Below are 19,039 nucleotides of genomic sequence, written 5' to 3'. Positions count from 1 at the left end.
AATGGTTGAGTGGGGGATATGCTGGGACATGAGGCTACAGATTGTGCTGGAGTACGGTTCTGCTGCTGATGGCCCACGGCACCTCATTGTTTGCCCAGTCTCGAGTTACTAGATCTGTACGAAGTCTGTCCTATTTAGCTCAGTGATAGTGCCACACAACACGATGGAGATTGTTCTCAATGTGAAGGTGGGACTTTGTCTCCACAAGGACTGTGTGATGGTCACTCTTACCAATACTGTCATGGACAGATGCAACTGCAGTTGGCAGATTAGTAACTATGAGGTCAAATGTGTTTTTCCCTCTTGTTGGTTCCCTCACCACCTGCCGCAGACCGAGTCTAGCAGCTATGCCCTGTAGGACCCAACCAGCTCGATCAGTAGGACTTCTACTGAGCTACTCTTGGTGGTGGACATTGAAATCCCCCACCCAGAGTACATTTTGTGTCCTTGCCATTCTTGGTGCTTCCTCTCAGTGTTGCTCAACATTGAGGAGTACTGATTCATCAGCTGAGGGAGGGCGGTACGTATAATCAACAGGAGATTTCCTTACCCATGTTTAACCTGAAGCCATGAGACTTCACGGGGTCCGGACTGTATGTTGAGGATTCCCAGAACAATTCCCTCCCAACTGTATCCCATTGTGCCACCCCCTCTGCTGGGTCTGTCCTCCCGGTGGGACAGGACATATCCAGGGATGGTGATGGGGGTGTCTGGGACATTGTCGGTAAGATATGATTCTGAAGTATGACTATGTCAGGCTGTTGCTTGACTATTCTGTGAGACAGCTCTCCCAATGTTGGCACTAACCCCCAGATGTCAGTAAGCAGGGCTTTTCAGGGTCGACAGGGCTGTTTCTGCCGTTGTCTTTTCCGGCGCCTAGGTTGAAGCCGGGTGATTTGTCCGGTTTCATTTCTCTAAGACTTTGTAGCGATTGGTACAACTGAATGGCTTGCTAGGCCATTTCAGAGAGCAAGTGAGAGTCAACCCCATTGCTGTGGGTCTGGAGCCACATGTAGACCAGGTGAGGGCAGCAAATTTCCTTCCCTGAAGGACATTAGTGAGCCAAAAAGGTTTTTCCAACAATTGACAATAATCTCATGGTGATCAGTAGATTCTTAATTCCATCTGCCATGGTGGCATTCAAACTCGGGTCCCCAGAACATCAGCTGGGTTTTCTGGATTAATAGTTGAGTGACAATACCACTAGGCCATTGCATACCCCTGGCCTAGCTATTCCAGTTTCGGGATCACTCGTTTCTGGGACTCAAGATGAATATCGTGAGCCTGTGGAAGTCCTGATAGGCTGCTCTCTGAGGGAATCATTGGGGAAATTTCAACTTCCTTGGTAATTGCACTGCTTCTTGCAATCCTTCCCAAATGCCTTTGACTGAGAGGTACAATTCAGACAGTTCTGTTGTACTTATCTGGATGGCTGGCCTGGAAGTGTTAGACGATGAGAATTTAGTCTAACTTCTGTTTGCTACAATAACAAACACCTCATCGTTCACACCAACCTGTCTTAATTACCCCACAACACACCAACATTCTCCGTCCCAATTAACACACCTGGTTCACTAACATCCTTTAGGGAAGGAAACTGCCATCCTTACCTGGTCTGGATGACATGTGACTCCAGACCCACAGCAATGTGGTTGCCTCAGTTAGGGATGGGCAATAAATGCTACCCAGCCAGCAATGCCCTCACCCCGTAAACAGACAAAGAAAAAGCCCCCACACCCCTGACTCCTTCACCCTCCGACCGTCTCAATCACCCACTCTGCCCACCATTCACTCTCTCCCTCACACACACACACACGCCCACACACACACACACACGCACGCACGCACACACACACACACGCATACGCATGCACACGCACGCACACACTGCCATACACACATACTGTCACACCATCACAGTGAAACCTCTCAGATAGCAGCTGGTGCTGTCCCTCGCTGTCTCAGCTCCACTGCAGCACAGCTCCCGGCTGGAGTCTGTGTTCTGCAATTCTGGGTAAGCTGGGCATGCCTGACCCAGTCAGAAATACAGAGCAGCCTCGAGCTGGGGGAGTTCTGTTTGGGAGGGGTGACAATCCAATGATGATCATAGGTCTTTGGAAAATTGGTGAAGAATTGTAAAAATGGACTGGATGGGGCAAAGGAACTCCAGGTGAGAAGCTCAGTATTGAATCCTGATATCCTCAGCTTTAGCTGCTTTTCTTCATTATGGTATGCTAAGGGTTTTGTGATGACAAGATCTGACTGGAGAGTCAGCAGAGGGCAGATTTAAATGACATCCATTTGCTGTACAAGAGGCAGGTGTAGTATGTAACTGTCTGCTGTGCTGGGCATATGCCAGTGTGCCATCCTTTAGCACAAGGCACCATCTCCAAATTCAGTCTGGTGCATTGTGTTGCTTAATTAGATCATTAGGTAATGCTCTGATGTGTATAGGTCTTGTCCCTCTGTCCCATTCCAGCCTTAATCAGGTAGAGACAGGAATAGGAGATTCAGCAAGTCACCAGGAAATTCTGAGGTGAAACAATCAAACATGTCACTGGTTGATAATCTTGTGGCTAGAACATGTATTACTAGTGTCTAAAAGTAGACTCGATTGTCATCTTTACAATGAGTACCCAAAACTCCAAGAAATGCATTGGACCTCCAACTGGCGTGAATGTACCAACTGTCCCTAATTGGAGTAGGAAAACCCCGGTTCAAATCCTACCTGCTCCAGAGATGTGCCACAAAATGTCTGAACAGGGCAATTAGAAAATATCAAAAAACTGAGCCATGTGACCTCGACCTCAGTGTTGGTTGAATGGAAAGTCCCAGCAATAACTTTGTGCAGAGTTATTTAATCATGGAAGGAGTTTGATCAACTATCGATGATCTCCTCCTGACATATTCTGTTACCTTACAGGGGCCACCCTACCAGAGCACATTAGCACCTGATGCTGTACCCACTCCAGGCCAGCATCCTCGCGGTGTCCCATAATAAGGGGAACTTGGAATTTGGCTGAAAGGGTCTCTCAGCCCAGTCTCTTTGTACATCATTCCTATCGGTGTCAAGTGAGGGACATACCTAAAGAGCAGGTTATCCAAAGTTGTGAGTTTTACGTAGTCAGTCAAAGCCCACATTACCCCTAATATGTGATGTACTGCAGTCAATACAGTGTGGAGCAAGAGGAACACAGCAGGTCAGGCAGCATCATAGGGGCAGGAAAGTCAATGTTTTGGGTCAGGCCCCTTCATCAAGAGTCCTGAAGGATCCCTACCCGAAACATTGGCTTTCCTGACCCTCTGATGCTGCCTGACCTGCTGTGTTCCTCCAGCTCCACACTGTATTGACTCTGACTCCAGCATCTACAGTTCTTGCTAACTCCAATGTGATGTATTGCACCTTGTCCACCCATCTCTGTTAACAGCATGCACGTGTTGACTGGGCACTGAGCTCATTTGCATTGATTTCCACTGTTTACTTATCTTGTTCTATTCCCATAGTCATCAAAGCTCCTTCTGAGTTCCCAAATATTGTGAAAATTACCTCCAATTTCCCTAAACCTGTTCAGCATTTTGAATTCCTCATCTTTACTGACCACATTCCTCACTGTGACTCTGCCAATCTGCCAGCAATACTGGATTTAGGACAGAAATTCTGTAACTCTCCCTCCTCTGGTATCAGCTCTTTAACTGACAAATAAATGGTCAGTAGCCTGTCACCATCCCCTCATCACCAGAAAACACCAAGAGGCCTGCTCCTAACAATCATTGCTCTTGGATCTTCTTCCTTGTTTATATTTCTTATTTTACACTCTTTGTCAAAACTAATAACATTGTTTGTTGATTTCTCAGGAACTGAATACACAGGTATTTACCAAAAGATTAAAGCTACAAGGATCATGAATTAAAACTAAATAAATGGACTCCATAAAAATGAAAGAACATGAATGATAATGACTGAAGTCTATCTGAAGTAGTCAGTAATATTGAAGATAATAACAGCACATATAGTCGAAATCAAGATTCAGTGCCCATTAAACGAACGCTCTGAAACCCTTCGGTCAGGGACGTTCCAAAGTTGAGAAAGATGAACTGTTTTCAAGAGTTGTGCACATAGAATGAAATCTCTTGGGTATTTGATATTCTTATGACAAGTTTGTCTCTTCACCAGCATTAGAGAAAGATCAGATGGAATATGAGGGTTTGGCTCTTGGTTTGAGCATTTTAGAGATGGTAATAACTCAAGATCACCTTGCTCTCAGGTAACGTACTCAGCACTGGCTCTGTGACAGTGCGGTGCTCCCTCAGCACTGACCCTCCGACAGTGCGGCACTCCCTGAGCACTGACCCTCCGACAGTGTGACACTCCCTCAGAACTGACCCTTCGACAGTGCGGCACTCGTTCAGTACTGACCCTCTGACAGCGCGGCACTCCCTCAAGACTGACCCTCCAACAGTGCGGCACTCCCTCAGTATCGACCCTCCGATAGTGTGGCACTCCCTCAGCACTGACCCTCCGACAGTGCAGCACTCCCTCAGCACTGACCCTTCGACAGTGCGGTGCTCCCTCAACATTGACCCACCGGCAGTGCGGCGCTCCCTCAGCACTGACCCTCTGATAGTGCGGCACTCTCTCAGCACTGACCCTTCGACAGTGCCCACTCCCTCAGCACTGACCCTTCGACAGTGCCCATTCCCTCAGCACTGACCCTCCGACAGTGCGGCACGCCCTCAGTACTGACCCTCCGACAGTGTAGCACTCCCTCAGCACTGACCCTCCGACAGTGCGGCACTCCCTCAGTACTGACTCTCCGACAGTGTGGCAATCCCTCAGCACTGACCCTCCGACAGTGCGGCACTCCCTCAGCACTGACCCTCCGATAGTGCAGCACTCCTTGAGCACTGACCCTCCGACAGTGTGCCAGCACCTCAGTCTTAGATTGGAGTATCAGGCTCGATTTTATGACCCAATCCTTGTTAGAGCAAGGATTGATCCCATGACATCCTGATTTAGGAAGAGTGCTCTGCACTGAGTAGCTGGTGGGAGTTAAGTTTAATTCAAAGTTTATTTTGCATTTTTTAATAATTCCTGAAAGAGACTGGGCCTGGTTGGAAACTGGTGAATATTGTCAGGCTGCAGATCTGGATGATATTTGACTCCTGGTGCAGGGTGGAGATGGGGAGATGGTGGAAACTGGGGAATCAGGAACAGTTTGCGAAGGTCAAAAGGGAGCTGAATGGTGGCTCCGACAGAGCAGAGCTGGCCTCACGCCCAAATCACAGACCTCGCTCTGTCGAAGGAAAGGCAAGCAAACTGTGCACAGATGGAGCCTTCAAACCCTTCAGTTGAATTCTGAATCTGTGCGAGGTTCTGACTCGGTTTTCTCAGCTGCCGGTGGATTCTCTGACTCCTTGTTTTGGACTGCTTTCTGAATCCGAGGTTTAAATGAACAACTGAACTTTGTCAAAGTCGTGAGAGCAAAGCAAAAGGAACAATTTGTTCCTTTATTTTGAAAAATTTCAAATGAAAAACACCAAACGAAAGTGTAGGAAAGCCCAGAATAAAAGTAAAAAATTCCCCAAATCAGTTGATTCTTTGCAAAGACAGGGAAATCTTCAGGAACCCCAATCCTGTCAATGTTTTCTGTGGTGAGTGTTTGTATATCTGTGTCCATAAACAGATCAACCATGATCTCATTGAATGGTGGAATAGACCCAATAGGCTGAATGGTTTACTCCAGATCCTCATTCGTATGTTTGTGTCTTCATGTGTAAGCGTCTGTGAATATTTATATCTATGTGTTCGGAGATGTGAGTCTATATACTGTTTATTTTTGTTTATAAAATTACCACCAATTAAAGGAGGCAAACTTCATAACAACAGTTCCCAATTGTAAATGTACAGACATACATTGGGGCAGGAGTAGGCCATTCGACCCCTTGCGGCTGCTCTAATGCTTGATAGTTTATGGCTGATTGATTCCCACCTAACCTGATAACTGTTCACTTCTCCTTGATGATGTAGAATCTCACCATCTCCATCCTAAAAATATTCGAAGATTTTGCCATTTTACGAAGGAGTTTCTAAAGATCTGTGACTCTGTGGTAAACAATTTCTCTCCATTGAAATAACTCCACAGTAGTGATTGCATGAGGTCAGTCACGTGCACCTCACAGAGTATGAGTGCCCTGATTAGGTCCAGTCGGGGATCCCTGGCTGACAGAGTTATTCCTTCCACAGAGGCTGGTATTCTGTCACAAAGTCTCACTTTATTTACATACAAACAGTCCTTGATTATAATCTTTCCTCATGCAGAGTCAACCATTAGAACATCAACATCTCTGATACTCCCCTTTTTATCTCTTAGACGGACTCATTGATTGGACCAGATTGACAGCCCCAGTTGGGGAACTCAGATTCTATGAGTCTAGCTGCTGACCTCATTCTAAGTGACACACCCATCTCTCACTTTAATAGGTTATCCCTTTTGTTTTTGAAACAGTATCCCTTGGTTCTAGACACTCCCATAAGAGGAAATATCCTTTCAATATCTACCCAGTCAAATTTGCTCAGGATCTTCTATGTTTCAATCCTCTCATCCCCCTAAGCCCACTCTGTTTTACCTTCCCTCATTAGACAACCCACCCAATCCATGTATCACTCCAGTAAACCTTTTCTGAACTGCTTCCAAAACACTTATATCCTTTCTTAAATAAGGAGACCATCAATAAACTGTACAGTATACAATATTCCAGATGTGGCCTCACCAGTGCCCTGGATAATTGAACAAAAAACAAAAAGCAAAGAACAGGGCAACAGGCCCTTCCTGGTGATGAGAGCTGTATACAATATTCCAAATTTGGCCGAACTAATGTTCAATGCAGCTGCAACATGCCTTGCAAATCTTTATACTGTATTCTCTGACTGATGAAGGCAGCATGCCATATGCCTGCTTCTTGACCACCATATTCCCTCGTGCTTCCACTTCCAGGGAACTATGGACCTGTACTGACCTGATAGAAATTTAGAATTATCGAATTTTACGGTGCAGTTCTCCACCGTAATCCACAAGACCAGTGTCCCGCAAGGCTGCGTACTCAGCTCCCTAACTGTACTCCGTAAACACTCATGACTGTGTGACCAAGTTCATCCCTAACTCCATTTACAAGTTTGCTGATGATACTAATGTAGTGGGCCAGATCTGAAACACAGACAAGGCAGAATACGGTTCTGATTGTCAATCTGAAACATTATGTCTGCTTTTCTCTCCTCAGAGGCTGCCTGACCAGCTGCGTATTTCCAGCATTTCCTGCTTGCTTTTCACATTTCCAACATTTTCACCACTTTGCTCTTGTTAAGAACATTTTTTTCTTGCTCAATGTGGTTCTGCTTCTTGAAGCTGACAATCCCTTGTGGCCTGAAGCCTGGACTCAGGATGTTATTAACATCTCCTCACGATGTTCACTTACCGCATCAAGACCCTTGAAACCATCTCTTCTGACCCTGGGTGGCACGCTTACATTTGCTGATTCGGAGTAATGCACCACATTTTAATTTTTCTAATTTATAATACAGGCTCACAAAACAAGGGAGCTTCAGTGTTACACTGGACTCCTTCAGTTGAAGTTCAGCATTTTAAAGCTGCCTCCAGGGTCCATTATTTCATTCAGATAATGGATAGCATTTCAGATTTGAAACTCATTATTCTGCCTGGACTGACACAAAGCTGCCAACGTTATATTCTGTTTGTGGCGTTTTCATCAAAGGAAGTTCTCTCTTCCCCCACTATCAACAACAATTTGGATAAGATTGTCTTAATAATGCTTTTTATCAACCTTTCATTCTGTGTCTGCCCAACAGGCAGAGATCTGAAATGAAAATGTACATTTTAAGAACACCAGAGAGACAGGATGATTAAGAATTGTGTTTTGTTCCTTGGTACAGATTCCAGAAGGGCTGACAATTTATCAGTAAAATTGATCCTTTTCTGTCGCTGGCTCTCCCTCCCTCTGCGAACCATTTGTGGTGCCGCACTATCTGAAATACAACAAAATCGAAATGATAAAACTCAAACCAAAACAGGAGCAAAAGAAAAATTTCTGAAGGAGTGACATTTTGGATGAGAAATGTTGGGTGGAGACTTATTGGGTCTGGGTGAGGGGTTTGTGGCAGAATCAGAAGAGGAGGCCGGTGAGGTACATCTCAAAGCTTGGAAAATCTTACAGCATCTTTTGTCGAGGGGCAAGGTCGGTTTCTTTCTGGGGAGCACTCACTTGTCAAATGAGAGGGAATTACAGCTAGTTAATGACAATAATAATACTCTGCTACCACCTCCTCACTTCAGGAGGTGTTGGGGGACCTGTAGAGGAGGTGGAAATGGGTGGGGAGTCAGGTTTTGTATGCAGGGAGAGGAAAGTAGAGGCACCTTTTGAAGTGGGAACAAGGGCAGTGATGGGGGAGGGCTAACTCAATGTGTGTATGGCCTGAGTGTGGAATGCAGAACAGGGGTCAGAGGGCATGGTATGCTACAGGAGGAGAGGTCATTGGCAATGACCCTGACCTCTAGCGACAAACCCTAGAGGATGAGGGTGAGAATTATCGAGGTATAGTGCTGGGCCCAGGGAACAGCAGGGACAGTTAGAGGCAAGGTTCAATATGCTGATTTCTGAAGAAGGATCTAGGCTCGAAACATCAGCTTTCCTGCTGCTATGATGCTGCCTGGCATGCTGTGTTCATCCAGCTCCACACCTTGTTATCTAAGGTTCAATATGGTGTCTGTCAATGTAGGAAGTAGGGGCAGTGGTGGAGAGCACTTATGGGTGGAACTGGAACTGTCAGGGCAATGTGAGTTAAAAGGGCATGGAAGCCAGAGGGTGGGTTGGGGGAATGGTGGCGTTGGGTGCAATACCTGGAACTGAGGTGGAGGCCAGAGCTGATGGTGTTTTCCACAAGTTATGTTCCTGGCCATCACTCACTGCTCTTTAGATGTGAACAACAGCTGGAGCAGCACCCAGGCTGGACAGGGTCTGTGTCAGTTTGAAGTAACCAAGTGAACACTGTGATTGCGATTCTGTATAGTCTCTATTCTAGCTTAGTATTAACTCATTCCAATCCATCATATTCCTCATCCACTAACCCTAATTCACCCTATACTGATCAGTAGCAGATATCAGAATGATATGAAATAAAGTTCAAAGTGTCTATTTACATACTTTATATTTAGAATCATAGAATCATAATGAAAAGGCATGTACACAAGAGACCCTTCAGCCCATCGAGTCTGTTTGACCAAAGCTACACTAAAGCAACACTCATATTGACTAAAAATATGTACTCTTAGACACCTTTTCACAGCCTTTGTATTTCTTCAACTATATGATCGCTTATCCTATCCAACATATGATTCATACACAAAATCACTTATAAACACAAACTGTGGGATTCATAGTCCCACTTCAATGAGTCTATAACCATTCATAGCTATCAATTAAATTGTGAACTTGCAGGCACCCCACTGGGATAATGAAATGTTGTGAAATCAATCATGCAGCACTGAATTAGTAATGACACCTTTCAGGATTAAGGCAAAAACAGATGAACTGTCAAGCAAAGATTTGATTTAAAAATTCCAGACCGCATGTTTTTCCACTTCACTGAGTTAAACAGGACTGATTCGACACTGAATTGTTAACTTGCAGAAAATTATTTGATGGTCTGATATTTAATTCCAGATGGTTAACCATGGAGTGTTAAGGGCTTGGATGGTGAGAAATTTGTTAAATCTGTTCAAGAAAATTTTCTTTATCAATGCAGATGTATCTACTAGAAAAGGAGCAAAACCTGACCTTTTTAGGGTAAATAAGGCAGGGCAACTGATTGAAGCGGGGGGAACACTTTGTGACCAGTGATCATAATTCTATGAACTTTAAAATTGTTCTGCAAAAGGATAGGCCATGACATAGACCAGGTATCTGTATTTCCTATCACTCAGCCTGTTTTGTATCCACATTATTACTATCCCTTTTACACCATGACCTATAGCTTTACTCACAAGTTTGCTGCCTTGAAATGAATCAAACACTTTCTGAAGCTCCATATACGCCATATCAGATGCTTATCGAGCCTGTTAATACTTCAAAAAAGTCCAGCAATTAATTCAATATGTTTCCCCTTCATTAATAAATCTATGCTGACTCTTCCTAATCAACTCATCTCTTTGCACGTCACTAATTGTATTCTCATAAATGTTCCGAGAAGCATCCCCAGCTGTGACATTAAACTGCCTGGTCTATAATTGTTAGGATTATCCTTACAACCTTTCATGAATAGGGCTGTGATGTTTACAATTCTCCAATCCTCTAGTACCTCACTGGAGCCCAGGAAAGTCTGACAGATTGTGGCCTGTGCCTCTGCAATTTCTAATTTCTCTTCCTCCACAATCCTTGGATGTTCCTCACCTAGTCTTGGCGCCTTGCCATCTTTCCGTACCGAATCAGGGGAATCAGTGTATGGTTTCACTGATGGCAGATGTGTTCTCTTCATCACACAACTGTCTTTTACTCTCCTGTCATTGTCTGAGATTGCATTGGACTGAAATTAGAAAAGCTTCTTTGTTTTTACTTCTCCTCACCACCCTGCCATTTCCCGGTGTCTGTAATGGTTCCATTGATCACTGCTGTCTCTATCCCAGCTTACAGTCAGAGCTGTACACACATCACCTGCTGCTCTCACTCACCCATGGTGCCTGCTGGCCTGGAAATGCCTCAAGATAAAAGCATCCTCCTTTACAAATCCCTCCTTGGTCTCAATGATCTACCCCAGGCCTTTTACTCATCACGATCTCTGCACACCCCCAGGTCTGACCTTTGCTGGTTTGAACTCCTGGTGGCTGTGCCTTCACCTTCCAAAACCCTTAGCTCCTGGATTCATTCCTTAAACCTCCTCATTTCTCTGTCTCTTTCTTATCTTCTTTACTATGGTCCTCCAAACATGCCTCTTTGACTGAGCTTTAGGTGGCAGTGCTTTAGGACCTCTATGTGGACCAGTGTCAAACTTTGTTTAATAACAGGGCACTGTGGCACCTTGAAAAGTTCTGCTACATTAATGATGCTACATAAATGCAATTTGCTATTGTTAACAAGTGACTGCGTTGTTTGAAGTTGCATCCAATTTCTTTCATGGACCTCGGTGATGAATAGCACCAGTGCAGGGAGCGAGCTGGGCTGCAGTCAATCTGTGGCACATTTCCTTAAACACCTTCACCTCCTCCTGCTACACTATGTGAGGAGTTTATCGTTGACAATTTGTTGGTGTTCCAGCCTTTGACTTGCTCTGTGATCAGTGCCCCATGTAACAAGAGCATTTAGGTCTAAGAAATGTGGTTTTAGTTTGAGAAATGATTCATCAGTTCCATCTCATCACTGTCACTGACTGTTCCAGTGATACATAATAAATCCCTCTCTTCACCTTTGTCACATTAAATGTGCACATTTATAATGCCTCCTCTCTATCTAATTTGCATTTAATTAGCATTATCAGTCTGATTTGCTTCTGCTTGATGTGAATAACATGACACTTTTCATTGAGCTGAATTCCTTCCTCACATATTTTCAAACCATCTGTAAGAATAGTCTTTAACAACGACCAACACCAGCTTACATTTATGCAGCACCTTTAATGTAGTAAAACATCCTCAGGAACCTGGCAGGGATTTTTAAAAAATTCATCCATGGAATGAGGGGATGGCTGGCTGGGGCAGCATTTATTGCCCATCCCTAATTGCCCAGAGTGTAGTTAAGAGTCAATCACGTTGCTGTGGGTCTGGAGTCACATGTAGGCCAGACAAGGTAAAGATGGCAGTTTCCTTCCCTAAAGGACATTAGTGAACCAGAGGGGTTTTTCCCAACAATCAGTAATGGATTCATGGTCATCATTAGATTCTTAATTCCAGATATTTTGTTGAATTCAAATTCCACCATCTGTCATGTCAGAACATTATCTGGGTCTCTGGATTAACAGTCCAGTGATAATTCCAGTAGGCCATCACCTCCCCTAGGTGGTATTATGTAATATTATTATATAAAACATGATGAAATAAGTTTTTCGAGGCTGACATCCCATCCCCAATCACCCTTTATTTACAGATGCCTTTGACAATGCTATTGCACCTCACTGAGTCAGGCATTCCTGCAGTCAATATCCCTAACACTTTTTATGTCAGCCAGGGCTTCCTGATTGGACCAGGTTAACAGCCTGAGTCAGGGAACTCATATTCCTTGAGGTTCAGCTGGTTGACCTCATCCCAATCACGACACCTGACATTAATGCACACAGAAGCTATGAAAGGGTTAAGCTTTGAGATGCTTCTAAAAGGAAGACAAGAGTTAAAGAGGAGGATTGGCTTTAGAAGGGAATTCCAGAATGTGAGGTTCCAGCAGTTGATGTCATATCTGCTTTTTCCAAATGTTCCCTCTTCACTAAATGCCATCTCTCCAGTTACTCAGATATTGGATCCCAGAAAGTTAATCTTTGCAAGGAATTATGTTTCCATTTGATGAATGAACATTATCTTCTTCCATCACCTCCTCAGACACTCCTTTTAATAGATTGACAAAGCTCTCAAGGTCATACTGTTTCTGAAGACTTGAACAAAAACAGAAGTTGCTGGAAAAGCTCAGCAGGTCTGGCAGCATCTGTGAAGGATAAAACAGAGTTAACATTTCAGGTCTGGTGACCCTTCGTCAGAACGGTTCCCCAGTGCTGAGGACGGGTCACTGGACCCGAAACATTAACCCTGTTTTTCCTTCACAGATGCTGCCAGACCTGCTGAGCTTTTCCAGCAACTTCTGTTTTTGTTCCTGATTTACAGCGTCTGCAGTTCTTTCGGTTTTTCTGAAGATTTGAATTGAATTTACCCCTTCAGTGCTGCCAAATCACAGAATTCAGTCTGGGTACATGTGAGGTGATGCCTTTGGGCAGACAAAGGAAGACATGACGATGAATGGGTAGGACCCTGGGAAGCACCGAGGATCAGTGAGATCTCAGTATGCATGTCCAGCACTCCCTTAAGGTATCGGAACATGTGGATGAAGTGCCCAAGAAGGCACATGGGATAGTTACATTTATTAACTGAGGCAGAGAGTTTGAAAGCAGAGAGGTGATGCTGGAATTGTATAAAGCATGAATAGATCACATTTGAAGTATTGTGTGCAGTTCTGGAATCCACGTTGTAAGAGAGATGTGGTAGCACAGGAAACGGTGCAGAGGAGATTCACCAGGATATTGCCCTGGGCTGGGGAGTGCCAGTTACGGGGAGAGACTGGAGATACTCAGGTTGTTTTCCTTGGAACAGAGGACACTAAAAGGGGACATGATTTAGATGGATAAAACAATGAGTGGTATAGACAGGGTAAATAGGATGAATCTTTTCCCCTTGATGGAGTGATTAATGACTGAGGGAATAGATTTAAGAAAAAGACAGAAGAAAGATAGAAGGTTTAGAGGGGATGTGAGGAATAACACTCTCACTCAGAGGGTGGTGGGAATCTGGAGCTCCCTGTCTGTAAGGGTGGTAGGGACAGAAACCGTCATCACATTGAAGAAGTATTTAGATATGCATTGCTGATACCAAGGTATAAATGGCTATGGGCTACATGCTGGCAGATAGGATTGGAATTGTTATGTTGTTGTTTGTGACAGGCGTAGATGTGATGGGCTGAAGGGCAATTTTCTGTGCTGTAGCTCTTTATGAATCTATGACACCCACCAAACTCAACCGATTCCATTGAGGTCACCCCATGAAAGTCCTTCTTTCTCAACCTTAACCGTCATCTAAGGTGTGGAGGCTGTTAGTTTATATCCCCACCAGCCAGGCCTCTCTAATGAGGGAGTAAATCTATGGGACTCTCGGATTATGCTGACTTTATCTTTTTTTAATGTAAATCAGCATCACACACAGATTGTATGTAAATTTGAGATGTTTTAATAGTGCATATTGTTAATTATTGATATCTTCAAGATATTGTCTCAATACGAAGTCTCTGTAATATATGTTCCATAGGCTAATGTATAAAGAAATGATACTATAGACAACGAACCATGAGAATGGAATGTGTGTTGATACTTTATAATTAATGGGGACAATGAACAAGGAGAAAGCAATCCATTTTGTTAACAGGGATGTTCATGCACTGCAGCTTGCTGCTGGTTATGACTTTCAATCCTCAACACATCCTTGAAGCCACACCAAGTGATGGTGTTTTTGATGTTGGCGTCTGATGCTGATCATCATGGACAAGCCACCGGAGGGGGACCATTTCCACCCTTGACCAACAATGTTTAGAGCTCTCATCTCACAGCTACAGGTATCGATGAAGGAGAGTCTTGGGTTGACCTCTGTTTGTTTGGATCCAAATACCTGATCAGGCCAGGAATATGACTAGCTCCTGTCCTGTGGATGGGTCTAATCCACCCAAACTGTGCCTGTTCGGTTTGGGGCCAGCACCATTGGAGCTCTCGCCCTTAGAGAGGACTGTAACATTCCTGATTTCATTTTTTCACGAAATACCCACAATAAACACAAGAATAGATTTAAAACAATAAAAATACAACTTTCAAATCAGCCAGGTTTTGTATCAATTAATGTTTTACAGTAACTAATTTAAAGTGGTAACATCGCTGACTTCCTTCCCAGGCAGCGTCTTCCAAATTCGTGAACATAGAGTCATCGAGCTGTACAACATGGAAACAGACCTTTCAGTCCAACTTGTCTATGTCGAGCGGGAATCCTAAATTAATCCAGTCCCATTTGCCAGTATTTGGCCCATATCCCTCTAAACCCTTCCTATCCATGTCCCCATCCAAATACCTTTTAAATGTTGTAAATGTACCAGCCTCCACCACTTCCTCTGATAGCTCATTCCATACACACACCACCCTCTGCGCAAAAAGGTTGCCCTCAGATCCCTTTTAAATCTTTCCCCTCTCACCTTAAACCTATGCCCCTCGAGTTTTCAACTCCAACACCCCTGGGAAAAGACCTTGTCTATTTATCCTGTCAATGCCCAACATGATTTTATAGACATCTATATGGTCACCTCTCAGCCTCTCACACTCCAGTGAAAATAGCTCCAAACTATTCAACCTCTCCCTGGAGCTCAAACTCTCCAACCCTGGCAACATCTTTGTAAATCTTTTCTGAACTATTTCAAGTTTCACAACATCCTTCCCAAGGCAGGGAGACCAGAACTGCATGCAGTATTCCAAAAGTGGTCTAACCAATGTCCCGTACAGCCACAATATGATCTCCCAACACCTACACTCAATGCACTGATCAATAAGGGCAAGCGTACCAAACACTGCCTTCACTATAAGATAACAAAATGTGGAGCTGGATGAACACAGCAGGCCAAGCAGCATCTCAGGAGCACAAAAGCTGACGTTTCAGGCCTAGACCCTTCATCAGAGAGGGGGATGGGGAGAGGGAACTGGAATAAATAGGGAGAGAGGGGGAGGCGGACCGAAGATGGAGAGAAAAGAAGATAGGTTGAGAGGAGAGTATAGGTGAGGAGGTAGGGAGGGGATAGGTCAGTCCAGGGAAGACGGACAGGTCAAGGAGGCAGGATGAGGCGGTAGGTAGGAAATGGAGGTGTGGTTTGAGGTGGGAGGAAGGGATGGGTGAGAGGAAGAACAGGTTAGAGAGGCAGAGACAGGTTGGACTGGTTTTGGGATGCAGTGGGTGGAGGAGAAGAGCTGGGCTGGTTGTGTGGTGCAGTGGGGGGAGGGGACGAACTGGGCTGGTTTTGGGATGCAGTGGGGGAAGGGGAGATTTTGAAGCTTGTGAAGTCCACATTGATACCATATGGCTGCAGGGTTCCCAAGCGGAATATGAGTTGCTGTTCCTGCAACCTTCGGGTGGCATCATTGTGGCACTGCAGGAGGCCCATGATGGACGTGTCATCTAGAGAATGGGAGGGGGAGTTGAAATGGTTCGCGACTGGAAGGTGCAGTTGTTTGTTGCGAACCAAGTGGAGATGTTCTGCAAAGAGGTCCCCGAGCCTCCGCTTGTTTCCCCCAATGTAGAGGAAGCCACACTGGGTACAGTGGATACAGCATACCACATTGGCAGATGTGCAGGTGAACATCTGCTTGACATGGAAGGTCATCTTGGGACCTGGGATGGGGGTGAGGGAGGAGGTGTGGGGGCAAGTGTAGCACTTCCTGTGGTTGCAGGGGAAGGTGCCGGGTGTGGTGGGGTTGGAGGGCAGTGTGGAGCAGACAAGGGAATCGCAGAGAGAGTGGTGTCTCCGGAAGGCAGACAAGGGTGGGGGTTGAAAAATGTCTTGGATGGTGGGGTCGGATTGTAGATGGCAGAAGAGTCGGAGGATGATGCGTTGTATCCGGAGGTTGGTGGGGTGGTATGTGAGAACAAGGGGGATCCTCTGGGGGCGGTTGTGCCGGGGGCGGGGTGTGAGGGATGTGTTGCGGGAGACACGGTCAAGGGCGTTCTCGACCACTGTAGGGGGAAAGTTGCGGTCCTTGAAGAACATGGACATCTGGGATGTGCGGGAGTGGAATGCCTCATCATGGGAGCAGATGCGGCAGAGGCGGAGGAATTGGGAATAGGGGATGGAATTTTTGCAGGAGGGTGGGTGGGAGGAGGTGTATTCTAGGTAGCTGTGGGAGTCAGTGGGCTTGAAATGGACATCGGCTTCTAGCTGGTTACCTGAGATGGAGACTGAGAGGCCCAGGAAGGTGAGGGATGTGTTGGAGATGGCCCAGGTGAACTTGAGGTTGGGGTGGAAGGTGTTGGTGAAGTGGATGAACTGTTCGACTCCTCCAGGGAGCAAGAAGCGGAGCCGATACAGTCATCAATGTACCAGAGGAAGAGGTGGGGTTTGGGGCCTGTGTAGGTGCGGAAGAGGGGCTGTTGGATGTAACCTACAAAGAGGCAGGCATAGCTTGGGCCCATGCGGGTACCCATGGCCACCCACTTTGTCTGTAGGAAGTGGGAGGAATCAAAAGAGAAGTTGTTGGAGTGAGGGCGAGCTTGGCTAGGTGGATGAGGGTGTCGGTCGAGGGGGATTGGTCAGGCCTGCGGGATAGGAAGAAGCGGAGGGCCTTGAGTCCATCTGCATGAGGAACACAGGTGTATAGGGACTGGACGTCCATGGTGAAAATGAGTTGTTGGAGGCCAGGGAATTGGAAGTCCTGGAGGAGGTGGAGCGCTTGGGTGGTGTCACGGACGTAGGTAGGGAGTTCCTGGACCAAACGGGAGAAAATAGAGTCCAGATTCGTGGAGATGAGTTCGGTTGGGCAGGTACAGGCTGAGACAATGAGACGACCAGGGCAGGCAGGTTTGTGGATTTTGGGAAGGAGACAGAAACAGGCCGTGCGGGGTTGGGGAACAATGAGGTTGGAGGCTGTGGGTGGGAGGTCCCCTGAGGTGATGTGGTCCTGGATGGTGTTGGAGATGATGGTTTGGTGCTCGGGGTGGGGTCATTATCACTGCCTTCACTATCCTATCTACTAGCAGCTTCAATTTCAAGGAGCTATGAACCTGCACCCCAAGTTCTCTTTGTTCAGCAACACTCCCCAGGTCCCCAGGTCCTTACCGTTAAGTGCATAATTCCTGTACTGATTTACCTTTCCAAAATGAAGCACCTCACACTTATCTAGATTACATTCCATCTGCCACTCCTCAACCCATTGGCCCATCTGATCAAGGTCCCATTGTACTCTGGGATAACCTTCTTCACTGTCTACAATACCTCCAATTTTAGTGTCCTCTGCAAACTTACTAACCGTACCTCCTATGTTCATATCTAAATCATTTATATAAATGACAAAACAAAACAGTGGACACAGCACCAATCTTTGTGGTACACTGCTGGTCATGGGCTTCCAGTCTGAAAAGCAACTCTCCACCACCACCCAGTTCTGTTTCCAAATGGCTAGCTCTCCCTGTATTCCATGTAGTCTAACCATGCTGCTCAGTCTACCATGAGGAACCTAGTCAAACTCCTTACTCAAGTCCATATAGATCACGTCCATCATTCTGACCTCATCAATCATCTTCATTACCTCTCTGAAAGACTCCATCAAGTTTGTGAAACATGATTTCTCATGCACAAAACCATGTTGACTATCCCTAATCAGTCCTTGCCTTTTCAAATACATGTAAATCCTGTCCCTCAGGATTCCTTCCAATAACTTGCTCACCACCGAAGACAGATTCACCGGTCTATAGTTCCCCTGGCTTCTCCTTGCCATCTTTCTTCAATAGTGGCACCGTGTTAGCCAACCTCCAGTCTCCAGCACTTCACCTGTGGCAATCAATGATTCAAATATCTCAGCAAGGGGTCCAGCAATCACTTCCTGAGCTACCCACAGAGATCTAGGGTGCATCTGATCAGGTCCCAGGGATTTATCCACCTTTATGTGGTTTAAGATGTCCAGCACCACCATCTCTATAAAATGGACATTTTTCAAGACGTCGCTATTTATTTCCCCACATTCTCTATCTTCCATATCTTTTTCCACAGTAAACACAGGTGCAAAATATTCATTTAGTATCTCCTCCATCTCCTGTGGTTCCACACATAGGCAGCTTTGCTAATCTTTAAGGGGTCTATTCTCTCCCTAGTTACCCTTTTGTCCTTAGTGTTTTTGTAGGATCCCTCTGGATTCTCCTTAACACTGTTTGCCAAGGCTATCATATGTCCCCTTTTTGATCGCTCCCAACTAGAAGGTCAAGGGCAGCAGATACAGGGGAATACCATCCCCTACAAGTTCCCTTCCAACCCATTAACCACCCTGACTTGGAAACTTGTCACCATTCTGTCAGAGTCACTGGAGTCCTGGAAATATTTCCCTCAGGGCATTGTGGGTCAACCTACAGTGCGTGGACTGCAATGATTCAAGAAGGCAGCTCACCCCCACCTTCTCATGGGATGGATAATAAATAAATAAATTACTGCAATGATTCAAGAAGGCAGCTCACCCCCACCTTCTCATGGGATGGGTAATAAATGCTGC

Source organism: Stegostoma tigrinum, chromosome 18, assembly GCF_030684315.1.
Source record: "Stegostoma tigrinum isolate sSteTig4 chromosome 18, sSteTig4.hap1, whole genome shotgun sequence".
Classification (NCBI taxonomy): domain Eukaryota; kingdom Metazoa; phylum Chordata; class Chondrichthyes; order Orectolobiformes; family Stegostomatidae; genus Stegostoma; species Stegostoma tigrinum.
This window is presented reverse-complemented; position numbering follows the sequence as displayed.